This window comes from Rattus norvegicus, chromosome 14 (genome assembly GCF_036323735.1).
Source record: "Rattus norvegicus strain BN/NHsdMcwi chromosome 14, GRCr8, whole genome shotgun sequence".
Classification (NCBI taxonomy): Eukaryota; Metazoa; Chordata; class Mammalia; order Rodentia; family Muridae; genus Rattus; species Rattus norvegicus.
In genome coordinates this window covers 40,084,329-40,102,432 of record NC_086032.1, presented here as the reverse complement: position 1 = coordinate 40,102,432, position 18,104 = coordinate 40,084,329, and the positions used below count along the sequence as shown (strand labels likewise).

The window sequence follows — 18,104 nt, the reverse complement described above, 5'->3', positions numbered from 1 at the left end:
TGTTTCCTTAATTAAATGATTTAAGCTTGATTGAAGGGCTGGGTATACAGGATGTCTTTTCTACTCTCTGACCTGCTAACGTTGTTGGGAAGTGTTGAGTAGCTGTGGGCAGAGGTTTCTATAGCTAATGGGAACACTAAGGTGTCACCAAGGTTTACCAAATCAGGAATGAAGTATTATGAGCTCATCTTTTAACACAACTACAAGATAAGAGTATTGGCTTTAAACTGTCCTCTTAACCCGTCCCTGCATCACCACAGCTTTATAAAATGTTAGCAGTTTAACTTGTTCTTTGACACAGGTTGTAGTAGAGTTGACAGAAGCCTGTCCTCCTTCTTTGTCTTCTTCGTTAATTCAGATACAAAACTTACAGAACTCAGACACAGTGTGGATAGACAGAGTCACTTTGAAATTTATTATAACTTTTGGTAACCCCAGAAATCATTTGATACCTGAATGCCTCCTGAATATAATTATTTTCCAAACGATTTTTACGTATAGTAGATAAAATTGAGTTTGACAAGTTAAGCCTAACCGGCTTTCATATCTTTGTCTTCTTGACAGCTCTCGGCTTCATTCTCACTTCTCATTATGCCCTGCACATTTATTTCAGTATCTCAACACATCGCGTTCCCTACTCACGTGTGGACTTCACCTCCTTTCCCTATCAAAATTGGGAGAAAACTGGTTCCAAAATAAAATATGGATTAGAGGCTTCAATTGTTGAGGGCTTGTGTGTAACCTGAATTTTAATAAAAACATACATAGAGATTATATCTGTAACATTAAGATAGCACTAAATGAAATGGGTTCCTTGTAAGCTATTTGAAAATACATAAATTATGCAAACACACACACACTCACACATAGCATCCACGCACAGCACTCACACAGAGTAAAGAGTTATCCTCAAAATTTTAATATCAAAGCTTAAAATTGCAAAAGAGGTCTTCATAACTGACCTCTTCACATGCTCAGAAAGTGCTGTTTTGCTTATAGTGCCAAAAAATGATTGACATCCCTCTATGATCTTTTAAAATACATGGGATCCCTCTAATTCCCTCTCCTTGTTAAATGTTTCCCAAAATGAAATAACATTGGCACTTTCATTGTTGACCGATATTTTACTTTTAACCTGTGAACTCACTTCTCTTTTCTGTTTATCTTTTTGTTTTATATAAAAACCACCTTTAAGATCCTTAATTGAGGAAAAGGGGAATAACTTATTAGTGCTAGTGATAATCAGGTTCATCAAGCAAGATATCCAAGAAGTGCCTCATTACACACACAGGGAATCAGACTTGGTGGGTATCATTTATGTTACTATTCCCAATTTATATTTTTTTGTTTTTGTTTTCAGACATGGTCCCACTCTGTAACTCTGGCTGACTCGGAGCTCACTATGTAGACTAGGATGACTACACTCATAGACATTTGCTTACCTCTGCCTTGGGAGTCTCAGGATTAAAGATAGGACCCCCAAACTCAGCCTTTATTATTTATTTTTGTTCTGTATAATAGTATAACTATTTGGAATGCTGCTTTTCAAGTACCTGCAATTCTCCATGCATTGTTGGTTCACCATAGAATAAAATTGCTTTCTGTGTCTATACCTTCATTTCTCTTATTTTGTAGAACTCTGGCAACCTTATACTTAATGTCCTCATTATATTGTGCCTGAAATATTCCATTTTTTCATAGGGTTGTACATATAAGCAACCCTAATAGCACCCTTATCAATGCAGTGACCTTGCCAATCTAACATCTTTTAAGAATACCTGTTCTACTCTGGAATGGTCTGTCTTCACCTTGTGACAAATTCAAGCTCACTACTGCTATGTACAACTTTATTACTTTCAACCTTTATGAGTCAGGATTATATTCAGCTACATGCTTTGAAAACGTGCCTCTAGGACTTAACAAAATAGGATTCTTATAATCCACCATCTTATACATTAAAATAGAAGCTGCTATCTGCTATGCTCAAAGTCCTAGGGTTCCCTCAGCATTTCTGTGCTGCAAAGTATTAAAAGCCAGTCCTTGAGGAGGGGACTCCATCCTGATGAAGGAGCTTAGGCATTCCTTTGCTTTTCCATCCAGGGAGGAGATATAAACACAGTCAATAAGGAATGGTTATTCAGTTATCTGCCAGGACCTTGATTTTGAATTGGCTGGCCTTTAGACTTGTAAAGAAATATTTTTTTTCTAGTTTACCCAGTCTTATGTGGTTTTTATTTTATAGTGACCTGAGCAATTTAAGAAATCTCTTAACAAATCTAGGAAACAACATCAATGACAGAATGGATTGACAATACAAAATTTCCCTCAAAACTCAAAAGAAGAAGCCATCTTTGCTATTCCAAGTCATGTGAACTGAAGTCAACTAAGAAACAAGATACAACTAAGGGGGAAAATCTGTCCTTACAAAGTTGTTCATTAACTTCTACATACTACTGGGCCATGTGTTCTTACACTCCACAATAAAAACAATAGCTGGATTTAAATGAGAAATGTACCCTATAGATAGATATTTGAACACATGGGTCATAGTAGATGTTGCTGTTCGTAGAAATAACCTTTGTGGGGACAGACCCTTGCAGGAGTAATACGCCTTTTGGACAAACTTTGAGAACAGTCCTGTCTGTTCGCCATGTTTCATGATTGTGGTTGAGGATACCAGAACTCAGCCTCCCCTTACATGTGTCACATCTTGCTGATGCCTTGTCTCCTTGCCATGGTGAACTTTCAACCTTCTGGAACGGTAAACCCTTCTTTCCATAACTTTTGTCATTGCCCCTCATGTTCTATTACAGTAACAGAGAAATAGCTAATACAATAATGAAAACTGAATAAAACGTCAGTAACTGTGGATTAGTTGAAATATCAAATCCTTCTAGCATTAATTAGGAGACTAACACTATGTGTAATTAATTGTATTTCTAACTGGTCAATTCAGAGATGTTGGTTTTCTCTTTTGAGAATTCCTTTGTCGGTTGCCTGATGAGAACAAACATGACAAAGGGATTGGACAGTATAATCCCTGGAGATCATAGCTTTTTGAGTCAATTCTTGGTTTTTCAAGTATAGTTTGAAATTTTGACTATTCCTGTCTGTCTCCAATCAGACCTGTAAATCTATGGCTGACTAGTTTTCTCCTTAGGCTTTTTGTCTAGTGTGATCAATTCTACACAATTTTGTCAAGATCCTTCAGATAAACTTCTGCTAATCCTGTGCTCAAACCCTTAGTACTTAGATATTGGATTGTTGTCCTAAAGCCAGTAGAATGAATAGTTTCTGAATGATACAATACATCAATGGCATTTCTGCACCAAGAATTACTCAGAGGATCTTTTAGAAAAGGGGTGGACACCTTCCCTTATTTTTGCCACAGCCTTATTTCGCTGTAGCCTTATTTTATAAGCAACCCATTTAGCGATACTGCCTCTCTTTACCTCTGAATGCTCCTAGTTAAATGCACTTTCACCCAGCAGGGTTTCCAGGCTCTCCCGTTTTCCCTAACAGAGCAGCTTTGCCACCATTGCTTATGGGTTTAGCTTCTGGTGCCAGAGCTCACGTTACTTTGTCAGGGCCTTGCTAATGTAGCAAGAGACAGGTTCACTGCAGCCTTTTGAGTTCCCTACAGTTTCCTGAAGCCTGTGGCCTTCAAATGCCCTGCCCAGGGCAAGCGAAGGCTGAACCATAATTCAGTACAGTAGCATTCTTCAATTTTATATCTTGATATGTTCTTGCTAAAGAGCTTTCTCTTGCTTACAAAGAAATGTGTTCATTTTTCCACTTATAAAAATCTTTAACAGTGAACAACAATTTGGATAACTATAAAAAGATCAGCATAGTAGATGATTCCAATTTGAGTTTATTCATTTCACATCACATGAATTTAAATCAGGCTAGAAACTCTGATGTCATTAGTGTGATGGGTACCGTCAAATGACATATTTGAGGTCACTTCTACTGCGGGCTCTTGTCCCACATTTCAAGAAGATGAGAAAAACGAGATACATGCAGAAGACAGAAGAAAACTCTTCAATATATCTAGCCATGTTTTGATTCTGCTTCAAGGGCTAGGCTCAAAGGATGACTGCTCCGAACTCTACATATGTTTCTGCCTACATATGTTTGTGTACTCTGTGAGTGTTTGGTGTCTCTGAAAATGAAAAGAGGGCATCAGATCCACTGGAAATAAACTTATAGATAGTTGTGAGTCACCATGTGTTTACTAGGAACTGAATCAAGGAACTTGTTTCATACATGAAACATTTAAATTTTTATTGGTTTGCTTATGCATCAGTTGACAATTTTGGTGTCTCTAGTAATAAGGAAGCTGAATGTCCAGTAAATAGTGAGCACATAGTTTACAACATTCCTTAGTTAGTTCCCTAGCAATTTTGTATTTTAGTTGTACTAAAGTAGGGTGTCCACATAAAAACTCACCTTCTTTTCCTTTGAAGGCTAAATTATAGCATTTCTTTCTTTTGGAAACGTAATTCATTTTCTATGAAGAGGAAAACTGAGCTCACAGCCCCATCGTGAAAATCAAGTAGGCACATTTCACTTGAAGTATGACTCTCTCTTTCCTTGTTGAGAGACGTGTAAATACACTATTAATATCAGGAAGGTGCATGGATAAAGTACATCTTTATTTTATTTGCAGTCTTTGAAAATGGGCATGAGTGGACCAAGCAGCTTTCTAGAATGAATGAAATTCCCCTGCATACACTCAAATTTTAATTCTTTGATTAAAAGTTTCAGTTTTATTTGTTTTATATGCATTGGTTTCTGCCTACATATGTTTGTGTACTGAGTGAGTGTTTGGTGCCTTTGTAAATGAGAAGAGGGCATCAGACCCATGGGAAATAAAATTATAGGTAGTTGTGAGTCACCCTGTGTTTACTAGGAACTGAATCAAGGTCACCTGCCAGAGTAACAAGTGAGCCGTCCAGTCTCCTCAGTTTAGTTTCCTTTTAACTGACAGCAAACATTGGTGATGCGGAACCATCATCCAAGCTTAACTTATTTCTAAGAAAGTCCAACTTTCCACTCATTTACTTTATTATTTGTTGGATACCAAAATGTCCCAACGATACTCTCTCCTGAGTTAACATTATTAAAATTGCACATTTCTGTAAAAAAACTTTGTCTGGTTTCTACTGAAAATTAACACATGACTTTCCCTGCTGCGGTATTTCTAATATTAGAAAAAAGTCTCACTTTCTAGGGGAATAAATACTTGTCCTCGCCAGCTTAAGATTGACATTGTTCTAATAGAGGCTATGAATGAAAAGAACAAATATATATTATATCTTCACGTGCACACTGAAATTACCAGAATGGAAGTAAACATAAGAAGAGAATACTATTCCACATGATTTTAAAACATTTTTTTGTAATAAGTGATAAATTGTGTGACATTGGGAAAGTAGCAGTAATAAGAGAATGCTAATGAGAAAATATCTGGATGATGTTCCTGGAAAGGAGAAGATATTTCAGTGCACAGACACATACACACACACAGACACACACACAGACACACACAGAGACACACACACACACACACACACACAGAGAGAGAGAAAGAGAGAGAGGGAGAGGGAGAGGGAGAGGGAGAGGGAGAGGGAGAGGGAGAGAGAGAGAGAGAGAGAGAGAGAGAGAGAGAGAGAGAGAGAGAGAGAGAGAGAGAGAGAGATGGTATCTCTTTGGTCACTTGATGCTCATTTACCCCTCAGCACTACATCTAATAATATTTCCATGGCCCATTTTATGTCTATATTTTCCTGCCCCAGTTCATTTCATTATTGTTTTTGTATATTTTTGTCACTTTTCACTCAACCTTAATAGATAATGAAACCTTCTGTCCCATGCTTTGCACCCTTGGGCCAGCCATCCGCTTGCAGGTTTTTGTTCAGACATTCCCTTTACTCCAGGCATCCTTTCTCTCTCTCTCTCTCTCTCTTTCTCTCTCTCTCTCTCTCTCTCTCCTCTCTGTCTCTGTCTCTCTCTCTCCCTCCCTCTCTCTCTCTCTGTCTCTCTCTGTCTCTCTGTCTCTGTCTCTGTCTCTCTCTCTCTCTCTCTCTCTCTCTCTCTCTCTCTCTCTCTCTCCTCTCTGGTGCTCTGCTATTGTTAGTCTCTTTCTTTTTTCTCCTTTGTTTATTTTCATTATGGGCCATTCTTATGATAATTTTCAAACAAGTAAGTTCTCTCATTTTAACTGTACTGACTCTTCTTTAGATAAAATTAATATTTTAGTCATATTGCTAGTACAGATTTTCCTTTGAAATACAAGGCTGTAAAAAACTTTAAAAAATATTCAGTATTCTTAGCCATGAGGTAAATGCAAATTAAAACATTGAGATCTCATCTCATGGTCAGAATAGGTAAGGACAAAAAAGAGGGAGATGATGACAGAAAATTGTGGCAGAGAGTATAGGGAAAAAGAGAAGAATTATTTCTAGTATTTATATAGAAAGATGGTAAGCCATTTTTATCATAAATACCAGAGCAGAAACTTTTTTCAGTTATGTTGATACAGTTTATTACTTTCTAACCCATTCTGGCCAGGACCTCTTTGCCATCCCCCTGTCTCACCTTCCTAAATGCTGAGATTGTACATGTGAGCTATAATGTTCATCTCAATTTTTTCTGATTTATTCCTCAATATGTACTCAGTATCTGCTGCTGAGTAGGCTGCATAACAAATCATGTAGCTGAAAATGGTGGTCCCTCTCTGTGAAACTTCTGGAAAGGTAGGTGTGATGGCTATTTCTAGTTGTCAACTCGACTATATCCGGAATGAACTATAATCCAGAATTGGAGTGTGCATCTCGGATCCAAATCTTGAGACTGGAAGACACATGCTTTAGATCCTGATCTTGAGACATGGTAGCCATAAAAAACTAACACCAAGGCAATGTGGTAGATACCTTTAATCCCATGAGACAGAGGCAAGCAGATGTCTGAGTTCCAAACCACCCTGGGACAATACAATTTCCAAGTAAAGAACAACTTAGGTTTAGTCATGGTGGGACATAATTTTAATCTGGGCCATAAGTTCCATAAGAGCAATGGAAAAAGGAAGACTTCCACTTCTCTGCCTTCTTGCACTTATTTGCCAGCACATCTGTTGGAACCTACTTTTTCAGGATTTCAGTTTATACAGAAGACCAGCTGAAAAACCTAGCTTTGTGGGACTGAGCAACTATAAGATTCTTGGACTTCCCATTCACAGTTGCCCATTGTTGGGTTAGTTGGACCGCAGACTGTAAGTCATTTAAACAAGTTCCCTGAATAGAGATATTCCATAAGTTCTGTGACTCTAGAGAACCCTAATACAGTACGTACCAACATCAACAACACAAACTCACAAAGCCAAATGATCTTTAGTATTTGTAGTGGTTTGAATAAAAATGTCACCATAAGCCCATATATCTGAATTCTTGATCTCTGGGGTGTAGCCCTATTTAAGAAGGATTAAAAAGATGAGGAGGTGTGGTTTTATTGGAGTAAGTGTAGCTTTGTTGGAAGAAGTGTGTCACTAGGGCAGGATTTTGAGGTTTCAAAAGGCCAGCCTGGTCCGAGTTCTCTATTTTTCTGTCTGCTGCCTACAGATCAGGTTGTAGCTCTAGTTACTGCTCCAGCACTGTGTGCGCCATCCTGCTCTGTCACACTCTCTACTGTGATCATAATAGGTGAACTCCCTAAAATTGTATGCGAGCCCCCAATCAAATGTTTTCTTTTATAAGAGTTGCTTTGGTCATGGTGTCTTTTCACAGCAATAGACAAGTGACTATGGCAGTGTTAGTCTTAGTAGAGTGAAATCACAACTCTAGGTTATAAACATATAGGTTATGGGGTAAAGAAATACAGATGTTTCTGACTGATGATGGAATTATGTTACTAAAGTCCCAGACATTGAAATAATTAAGATAGAAATGCATTAAACACATCCACACTTTCTGACACCATTGCTTAGTAACATGGACTCATAGATTTTTCAGTGTTAATCCAAAGCCTCAAATATTATATACTCATATTGGTCTTGAATTGTGATGTTCTTTGTCTGTAGGCTTACATTTTTTCAAAACCTAGTTTTAATAAGTGTTCTTAAATGCTTCATCCCCCCATCACACACACACACACACACACACACACACACACACACACACACACACACACTTCTAGCCCACCTTCCAAAGGTAAGGGAGAAAAGATGGTAAACAGAAAAAGGGGGTTTGAACCTATTTAGAACCATTTCTTTAGGGCAATTCCAATCTCTGTTTTTAGGATACCAACAGTCCAGTTCAGTAGTGTCAGTTGGAATAATCCAGCAGAAATAGCAAGGCCTCTGCCATATTGGCATGAGTCAGTGGGAGTGACCAGGACCAGCTGGGATACCAGAAGTTCTCTGCAGTGCCTCTCTCAATGAAATAAAGATCAGAGAAGAGCAGAGACCAACAAAGTGTTCCATGATAGCATTCTGACTCTGTCCACTGAGTCCTATTTACTCTCGCCAAGCATCAGGTGTCCTCCCATGGGTCTTTCCTCAGCAAGGCAGCCTGTGAGTCTGCATCACATGTTGTAACCAGAAACTTCTACTTCATTTGCCTATAAGCTTTCTTACCCTTGCAATGAACTTACTTAAGGACAGCTGTGTTTAAGACACTTGTCCCCTCCTCTCCTTTGCATTCCTGTTTTGTTTATTGCTTTGTGTCTGAGTTCTACTCAAAGGAATCCATATTTCAATAAGAACCCCACTGCCATCATTCTTACCTATATTTTGCTTTCTCCTAGGGACAGTTTACCTCCTTTGATCATTTGCTCAGCATCGAACAGAAGCAATTTCACCGTGGTACAGTCTCAATGTGGTAGAGAATAGGCTATCTAATCACATTCTTCATGCTAAGAATATTTTCAAAGATCTTGCAAAAACAAAACAAGATATACAAAATAATAATAGGAGACTTTTTAGCATTTTACTACTTGATATATTCAGAAGATAATTTCAAATGTTGAACATAAATTTACCAGTTAAGAAAATGTTAAATTCTCTTTTGCCTGAGCTATGTGGCACATGTTCATGGATCAATAGGATTAATATAGCAAAGGTGGTCATTTTAGCAAAAGCTATCTATATAGATTTGATGTTATCTCCATCGAAATTCCAACAGTATTATTTATAGGTATTAAGAGAACAATTTTCAGCTTCACATGAAAATGCAGAAAAGTCAGCATAACTAAAACAGTCCTGAATAATAAAAGACTTCCTGGAGGTATCATATTTCTTGAATTCAAATTATACTAAAATTATATTTTAGTATTAAAAACAGCATGGTACTGGCACAAAACAGACACATTAATAAATGAAACCAAATTGAAGATCCACAGGTAAGTCCTTACACCTACGGACACATGATTTTTTTTTTTGTTTTACTTTTTTTTTTTAATTAACTTGAGTATTTCTTATATACATTTCAAGTGTTATTCCCTTTCCCGGTTTCCGAGCAAACCAACCCCTCCCCCCTCCCCTTCCTGATGGGTGTTCCCCTCCCCACCCTCCCCCATTGCCGCCCTCCCCCCAACAGTCTAGTTCACTGGGGGTTCAGTCTTAGCAGGACCCAGGGCTTCCCCTTCCACTGGTGCTCTTACTAGGATATTCATTGCTACCTATGGGGTCAGAGTCCAAGGTCAGTCCATGTATAGTCTTTAGGTAGTGGCTTAGTCCCTGGAAGCTCTGGTTGCTTGGTATTGCTGTACATATGGGGTCTCGAGCCCCTTCAAGCTCTTCCAGTTCTTTCTCTGATTCCTTCAACAGGGGTCCTATTCTCAGTTCAGTGGTTTGCTGCTGGCATTCGCCTCTGTATTTGCTGTATTCTGGCTGTGTCTCTCAGGAGCGTTCTACATCCGGCTCCTGTCAGCCTGCACTTCTTTGCTTCATCCATCTTGTCTATTTGGGTGGCTGTATATGTATGGGCCACATGTGGGGCAGGCTCTGAAGGTGTTCCTTCAGTCTCTGTTTTAATCTTTGCCTCTCTATTCCCTGCCAAGGGTATTCTTGTTCCCCTTTTAAAGAAGGAGTGAAGCATTCACATTTTGATCATCCGTCTTGAGTTTCATTTGTTCTAGGCATCTAGGGTAATTCAAGCATTTGGGCTAATAGCCACTTATCGATGAGTGCATACCATGTATGTCTTTCTGTGATTGGGTTAGCTCACTCAGGATGATATTTTCCAGTTCCAACCATTTGCCTACGAATTTCATAAAGTCATTGTTTTTGATAGCTGAGTAATATTCCATTGTGTAGATGTACCACATTTTCTGTATCCATTCCTCTGTTGAAGGGCATCTGGGTTCTTTCCAGCTTCTGGCTATTATAAATAAGGCTGCGATGAACATAGTGGAGCACGTGTCTTTTTTATATGTTGGGGCATCTTTTGGGTATATGCCCAAGAGAGGTATAGCTGGATCCTCAGGCAGTTCAATCGGACACATGATTTTTATAAAGATTCTAGAAACACACACTGTAAAACAGACAACATATTCAAAAAAATGGTGCTTGTCAAACTGGATGGCTGCATTTAGAAAATCCAGGTAGATCATCCAGACATATTACCCTGCATAAAACTCAACCCTAAGTAGATCAAAGATCTCAACATAAAACCAGGTACCCTGAACCTGATAGAAGAGAAAGTGAAAAATAGCCTTGGACATTGTCATAAGAAAAGACTTCCTGAACAGAGTACCTCTAACACAGGCACTAAAATCAGCAATTAATAAATGGGACCTTAAGAAATAGACTAAACCATTACCCAATGAAAACACATGGACAGACTCATGGCTTCAGCTGCATATGTAGCATAGAATGGCCTTGTTGGGCACCAATGGGAAGAGAAGCCCTTGGTCCTATCAAGGCTGGACCCCCTAGTGTAGGGGAATGGCGGGAAAGGGAGTGGTTGAGGAGGGGGAACACCCTTATAGAAGAAGGGGAGAGGGATGGGATAGGAGGCTTATGGACAGGAAACCTGGAAAGGGGATATCATTTGAAATGTAAATAAAAAATCCAATAAAAAAATAGAAGTTTCTGCATGGCAAAGAACACAATCATTTGGACAAGGAGGGAGCCTACAAAGTGGAAGAACACTTTTACAAACTATACACTAATCAATGCAGTCAAATTGAAGGTCCACAGATAAGTCCTCATACATATGGATACATGGTTTAAAGAACTAAAAAAGAAAAAAAAAAAAAACCCTGGATAGCAAGGAAACAAATAACCCAGTTAAAATTAGGGTTATAAACAAAGAATTATCAATATAAAAACTTGCTGAGAAACACTTAAAGAATATTAAAAATCCAGTCATCAGAGAAGTGCAAATCAAAATTTATGAATATACAGTACATATTTTATACAAATATCTATGTTGTATTCTCTTTTATGAATCATACTTTCTGTCTCCTTTGCTTAAAATAGAACACACACACACACACACACCTGGGTAATACCACTTGTATTTCTAAATATGACACTAATTTGCCACATAAAACTTTGAAGAAAGAAATTGAAGAAGACCTCAGAAGATGGAAAGTTCTCCACTCTCATGGATCAGAAGGATTAACATAGTAAAAATGGCCATTTTACCTAAAGCAACCTACAGATTCAATGCAATCCCCATCAAACTTCCAAATCTATTCTTCACAGAGATAGAAAGAACAATTCTCAAATTTATCTGGAATATCAAAAAAAAAAAAAAAGAAAGAAAAAAACCCAAGCAAACAAACAAAAAAACCTCAGAATAGCAAAAACTATCCTTAACAATTAAAAAACTTCTGTGGGAATCACCATCCCTGACCTCAAGGTGTATTACAGAGCAATAGTGGTAAAAACTGCATGGTATTGGTACAGAGACAGGCAGGTAGATCAATGGAATAGAATTGTAGACCCAGAAATGAACCCACACCTGTGGTCACTTGATCTTTGACAAAAGAGCTAAAACCATCCAGTGGGAAAAAGACAGCATTTTCAACAAATGGTGCTGGTTCAACTGGTGGTCAACATGGAGAATAATGCAAATTGACCCATTCTTATCTCCTTGAACAAAGCTCAAGTCCAAGTGAATCAAGGACGTTCACATAAAATCAGATATAATAAATCTAATAGAAGAGAAAATGGGAAAGAATCTCAAACACATTGTCACAGGGGAAATTATCCTGAACAGAACACCAATGGCTTATTCTCTAAGATCACAAACTAACAAATGGGACCTCATAAAATTGAAAAGCTTCTGTAAGGTGAAGGGTACTGTTAATAGGAAAAATGGCAATCCATGGATTGGGCAAACATCTTTACCCACTCTACATATGATATAGGGCTAATATCCAAAACATACAACAGATTCAAGAAGTTAGATTTTAGAGAACCAAATAATCCTGTTTAAAATGGGGTACAGAGCTAAACAGAGAATCTCAATTGAGAAATCTCACATTGCTGAGAAGCATTTAAAGAAATGTTCAACATCCTTAGTCATCAGGGAAATGCAAATCAAAACATTGGATTGAGCTTGGGGATCCCAAAGAGGAAGTTAGAGCAAGGACTGTAGGTGCTGAAGGGGTTTGCAACCTCATAGGAAGAACATCAATATCAACCAACCAGATGCCCCAGAGCTCCCAGGGACTAAACCACCAACCAACCTGAGATTCCACTTCACACCAGTCAGAATGGCTAAGATCAAAAACTCAGGTGACAGCAAATACAGGTGAGGATGTGGAGAAAAGAGAACACTCCTCCATTGCTGGTGGGATTGCAAGCTGGTACAACTGTTGTGGTTTGCCCTGGAGTTCTCTCTATTTTGATGCTAATTCCGCTCCCCCAAGGATGGCTGCCTAGTCACTACTCAGGACTCAGGTGACCTTGTCAGAAACTCCCATTTAATTTGTAAAATAAAGGCAAGAGCTGTGATTTGGGCAGGGGGAAGGGAAGTTGGAAGGGAAGAAGAGGTGGAGAGAGAGAGGAGAGTGGAGTCCTGGGAGACAGAGAAGCTGGAGACTTGGCATAGAAAAGGTGCAAGTGATGAGGGATTTGAGAGCTGGGATTAGGACAGTGTAGTGGTGGATCTACCCAATCTAGACGCTAGCTTGTATTAATATTAATTGAGTTGCGTCTTCTTTGTGTGGGCCCATTCGGGTTGGAGAGGTTACTGCAGCATACGAGCACTATTGAAATCAGTCTGGTGCTACCTGAAGATCCAGGTATTCCACTCCTAGGCATATGCCCAAAAGATGCTCCAACATATAACAAGAACACATGCTCCATTATGTTCATAGCAGCCTTATTTATAATGGCCAGTAGCTGGACAGAATCCAGATGTCCTTCAGCAGAGGAATGGATACAGAAAATGTGGTATATTACATAACTGAGTACTGCTCAGCTCTTAAAAACAATCATTTCATGAAATTTGCAGGCAAATGGGTGGAGCTTGAGGTAAACCAGTCACAGAAGAAGCTCAGAGGGTCAGGAATTTGAAAGTAGATGTGTAGCAGTGGGGGAGGAGGAACTGGGGGTAGCCAGTAAAAAGTCCCAGATGCCAGAGACCCAAGATGTTCTCAGGACCCAACAGGGAAGACTTTAGTCTGAAAACCTAACAAAGGGGAGATAGAACTTGTTGAGACTATATCCAGTGGATAAGTATGGCCCACCTCAAAAATATTTATTCAGAGGGTTGGGGATTTAGCTCAGTGGTAGAGCGCTCGCCTAGCAAGCGCAAGGCCCTGGGTTCGGTCCCCAGCTCCGGAAAAAAAAATATTTATTCAGAATTCCTCCAGTCAAAAGGAATTCAGAGACAAAGAGTGGAGCAGAAACTAAAGGAAAGGTCATTCAGAGACCGTCCCACTTAGGGTTGCATCCATCTGCCGACACCAAACCCAGACACTACTGCTGACGCCAAGAAGTGCTTACTGACAGCCCAGCATAACTGTCCCCAGAGAGGCTCTGTCAGAGCTGTACCAATACAGTTATGGATGTACATAGCCAAACATTGGACTGAGCATGGGGACTCCTAAGAGGAAGTTAGGGCCAGGACTGGAGGAGCTGAAGGGTTTTGCAAACTCATAGGAAAAGCAACAATATCAACCAACCAAAGCCCCCAAAGTCCTAGGAACTAAACCACTAACCAAAGAGCACACAGGAGGTACCCATGGCTCTAGTTGGATATGTAGCAGAGGATTTTCTTATCTAGCATCACTGGGAGGGGAGCCCTTTGGTCCTGTGGAGGCTTGATGACCTAGGATAGGGTAATTCTAGGCCGCTGAGGCCTAGTGGATGGGTAGGTGGGGGCACCCTCATAGAGGTAGGAGGAGGGAGAAGGGGATAGAAGACTTATGGAGGAGAAACTGGGAAGGGGGGATAACATTTGAAATGTAAATAATAGCCAATAAAAAGAAAAAAAATAAGAGAATGATCCATAACCAGCCCTCCTTATCTTTATCATTTTCTTTGCCATTAAATGAGCATCGAATACACACAATTTTTCATTAAGATAACTCCTCTGAAAAATAAAAATACTTTGAGATTTAATCTTACTCTTATGAGAATGGCTATGATCTATAAACTAAGTGACAGTTCATGCTGGAGGGATAATGGCATAATGAATGCTAATCCACTGCTGATGAGAGTGCTAACTTGTACAGAAGCTGTAGAGATCAGTTTCTGAGCAAGCTCCCAATCAGTCTACCCCTAGATCCAGCTACAGCACTCTTGGGAATATACCCAATGGACACCTCATTTTACCACAGAGAAACTTGCAGTGAACCATATTCATTCTGCTGCATTCATAATACCCAGAATAGGACCTATAAATGGGTAAAAGTAAATGTGGTGGCAAATTTGCACAATAGAAAATCACTCAGGCTGTTTAAAAATGAAATAATGAAATTCACAGGTAAATGAATGGAACTGTAAAGAAAAAAATCATGCTGAGTGAAGTAATCCAGATCCAGAAAGACAGATATGGTATCCTTGCCATGTAAGATATATTTGTTTATATGTGTATATTGTCTGTTAAGGCAATGGTAAGCAAGCTATAATCTGTATATCTACAGAAGAAACTATGGGGGGACAGCTAGATCTCTCTAGGATGGGGAAATAGAATAGACAGTTATCCATTGATGAGGGCTGGAGCTCTGGAATGAGAGGATAAATCAGGAAAAGAGAGGGAATAGAGGGATGAAAAAGGTAATATGAGGAAAGTCAGCTAACATTAAGTTCCATGTGACTGGTAATAGAACACCTACTAACCAATGCTGCTTGGGTGACCAAGAACCCAAGACTAGATAGTTCAAGGACCAAGTGTAAAACCAAACAGTGCTGTTCTACTGAAGGAGATCAGCAGTAAAATGCCTCTTAATAACATTTGGGTAGACTCATAGATCAGTGCCTTGCCTAGTCATCCTTAATGAAACTTCCTCTTGGAGCAAAAGGGAACAAATACATAGACCCACAGGCAGACATTCTGCCCAGAGTGAGAGACCTAGGAACTCTCAGCCCTAAGTGGGATATCCCCATCAAATCCCTCTCTCAGGGCTCAGGGAATCTGGTGTATGTGGAAGTGGAAAGGCTGTAAAAGCCAGTGGAGCTAGAACACATCTAGGAAACAAGGCTGTCTGAACATAACAGGACTGACATACATATGAATTCATGAACCTGAGGAAAGATGCACAGGGCCTGCTGTGCAGGTCTACAGAAGATGGGGTCCTAGATCTGAAAGAAGCGGTCATTTGATCTTGTCCCCAAACCAGAAGCAATCTACAATTGAAAACCACTTGAAATTTTGCAAATGAAAGTTTAGTTTTCTATAAGAGAGATTCACTGGGGGAAAGAAACTACTTTTAAGTATAGGTTGCATGCCCAGCAGTGTATAGTCAACAGAAAACTAACTCAGTGGCATATTGATAGGTTCTCATTAGCTCATAATGGAGTGTCAGACTTTTTTGTTTTATCTTTTTCTTCTTTACTTTCATGTGATTTTTTAACCCTATGGAATCCATTTTACATATACATATACATATTCATACACACATACACACATATACATCATACACACATACAATCACACATGCACCATATGTCATACACCATATACATACATATACCTCATACCCTCATACATCATAGACATAGACATACACATACACACACATGCACAAATATATATACACGCATATATGTCATATACTTATACATCATATACCTATTCCTATATATATACATACATATTCCTTTACACATACATCATATACTTATACCTATATGTATACATATTCATGTACAGCATATATCTATACATACACATACACATATATATCATACATATTCAATGGATTCTAGTTTAGTGTTTTAATGGAATTCCTGAGTGTGAGAAGAAGTGTGTCTCTTTGTCTGTAGTCATTTCTTGTACGCATTCTTGGGCTCTTTTCCTTTTGTTTCTTTTGTTCTTTTCCAATGTGTTTACTTAGTTTTATCGTATTATAATTAATTTTATTCTTTTCTTTTATATGCCTGTTTGTTTTCTAAGAAATAACAGAAAGGCAAGATGTTACCTGAGTCTTAAAGGGAGAATATATGATAAAGAGGTCCCATTTGGGAATTAGCAACCCACAGGCACTTGTTTCTCTACACTTTGACCAGTTATGAATTTCTGTACTAAGCAACTTCCACTTCAAAAAGAAACATCTGTGATCCAGGTTGAGGACTGCGCCCTAATCAAGCCACCTTTCAAATATGACTCTCAAGTTTAATTTTCTTTGGATCAGTTAGTACCTTCTAAAACACTATATTTATATCAAAACTTTTCTCTTAAACACCTTAAAAGCTAGATATCTTCTATCAACCCAAAACTCCTTCCCAGTCTATGGATTCTATTAGTGAAGATAAAAAACAAGATAATTGATCAGTTAATGGACAATCACGATTTTTCCCGACTTGTGTCACTTAAATGAGTCTCACAAGATAGCATTACATTGTTGGTTTTTATTATCCTTAAGTCCTTAGTATGGAAGGAAAATGCTTTAACTTTTTGATTTTACCATGTAATTCACGGATAACATTGGATTGATATTTATTTTTACCGATCACTTAATTTACTAATATTTTCAGAAACATAATACATTCTCCATATACACAAAAACATAATATGCAAATACATACACATGCACTATCTATCTATCTATCTATCTATCTATCTATCTATCTATCTATCTATCTATCTATCTATCTATATTCCTGGATTCTAGATTGTTCAAAGCTAGGCTTATTTTGTTTAATATCATCAAATCTAGTTTTATCTATTTTTCTAATGGCACCATTTTATGCTTCATGGCTAAATGGAATCTCTTGCCTGGACTTGCAACATTTTCTTTGCAATTCATCTGTAGTTTTGGAGTGGGAGGGATGATGTCCACCAATACTGTATATCTTCGGTTTCATTCTTGTATTTCTCAATCTTCTCTATCAGTTGGAATGAGGCTACTTACACAGAGACTTTAAAACCATCTCTTTAAATTTTCTTTTATATTTAAAATGTCCTCAATGCACTTTGTATAAAAGAGGGAAAAGAACTAAAAGTTACCAATGCTAATGACAGATGTGACGTTTTTATCAGGACACTATTTCCCTCTTGTCCTTGAAAAGATATTTTTCTCCCATTTTAAAGGTATATTTGTCACACAAGAACTAAAATACTAGGAAAGGATTACTTCAGTCGCCTCTAAAAGCATAGATACCTAAGTTGTTAAACACAGTAATTCCTACAGACTAGATCAAGGAGGAAATGACATGCTTACTTAAAACTGGGTGGACAATTTAGGCTGAAGATTCAATTTCCTGCTGTATGAGATTTAACCTGGTATCTTGAAAATAAAACCCAAGGATCTTCAATAGCAATTTTTCTGACTTCTGTTTCACTTGAAAATGAATATCTACTGTGTGGGTCTGCTCTTATCTTTTCTAACTCATTTTCATTATAAAAGCAACATGACTATATTTCAGGAAGAATGAAGAATAGAAATGGAAAAGGAATTACTTCCCATCATCTTGAAAAACC

General features: G+C 38.4%; 1 pseudogene across 1 annotated transcript in view; it reads right to left on the bottom strand.

Moving 5' to 3' along the window:
* Window positions 1-3,299, bottom strand: part of Rtraf-ps2 (RNA transcription, translation and transport factor, pseudogene 2) — a 46,207-nt pseudogene extending 42,908 nt beyond the window's left edge. Inside the window, exon 1 of the transcript NR_172022.1 lies at window positions 2,699-3,299. The product of NR_172022.1 is annotated as an RNA transcription, translation and transport factor, pseudogene 2 (transcript). The remainder of the gene's footprint in view (window positions 1-2,698) is intronic.
* Window positions 3,300-18,104: the final 14,805 nt, after the last annotated feature.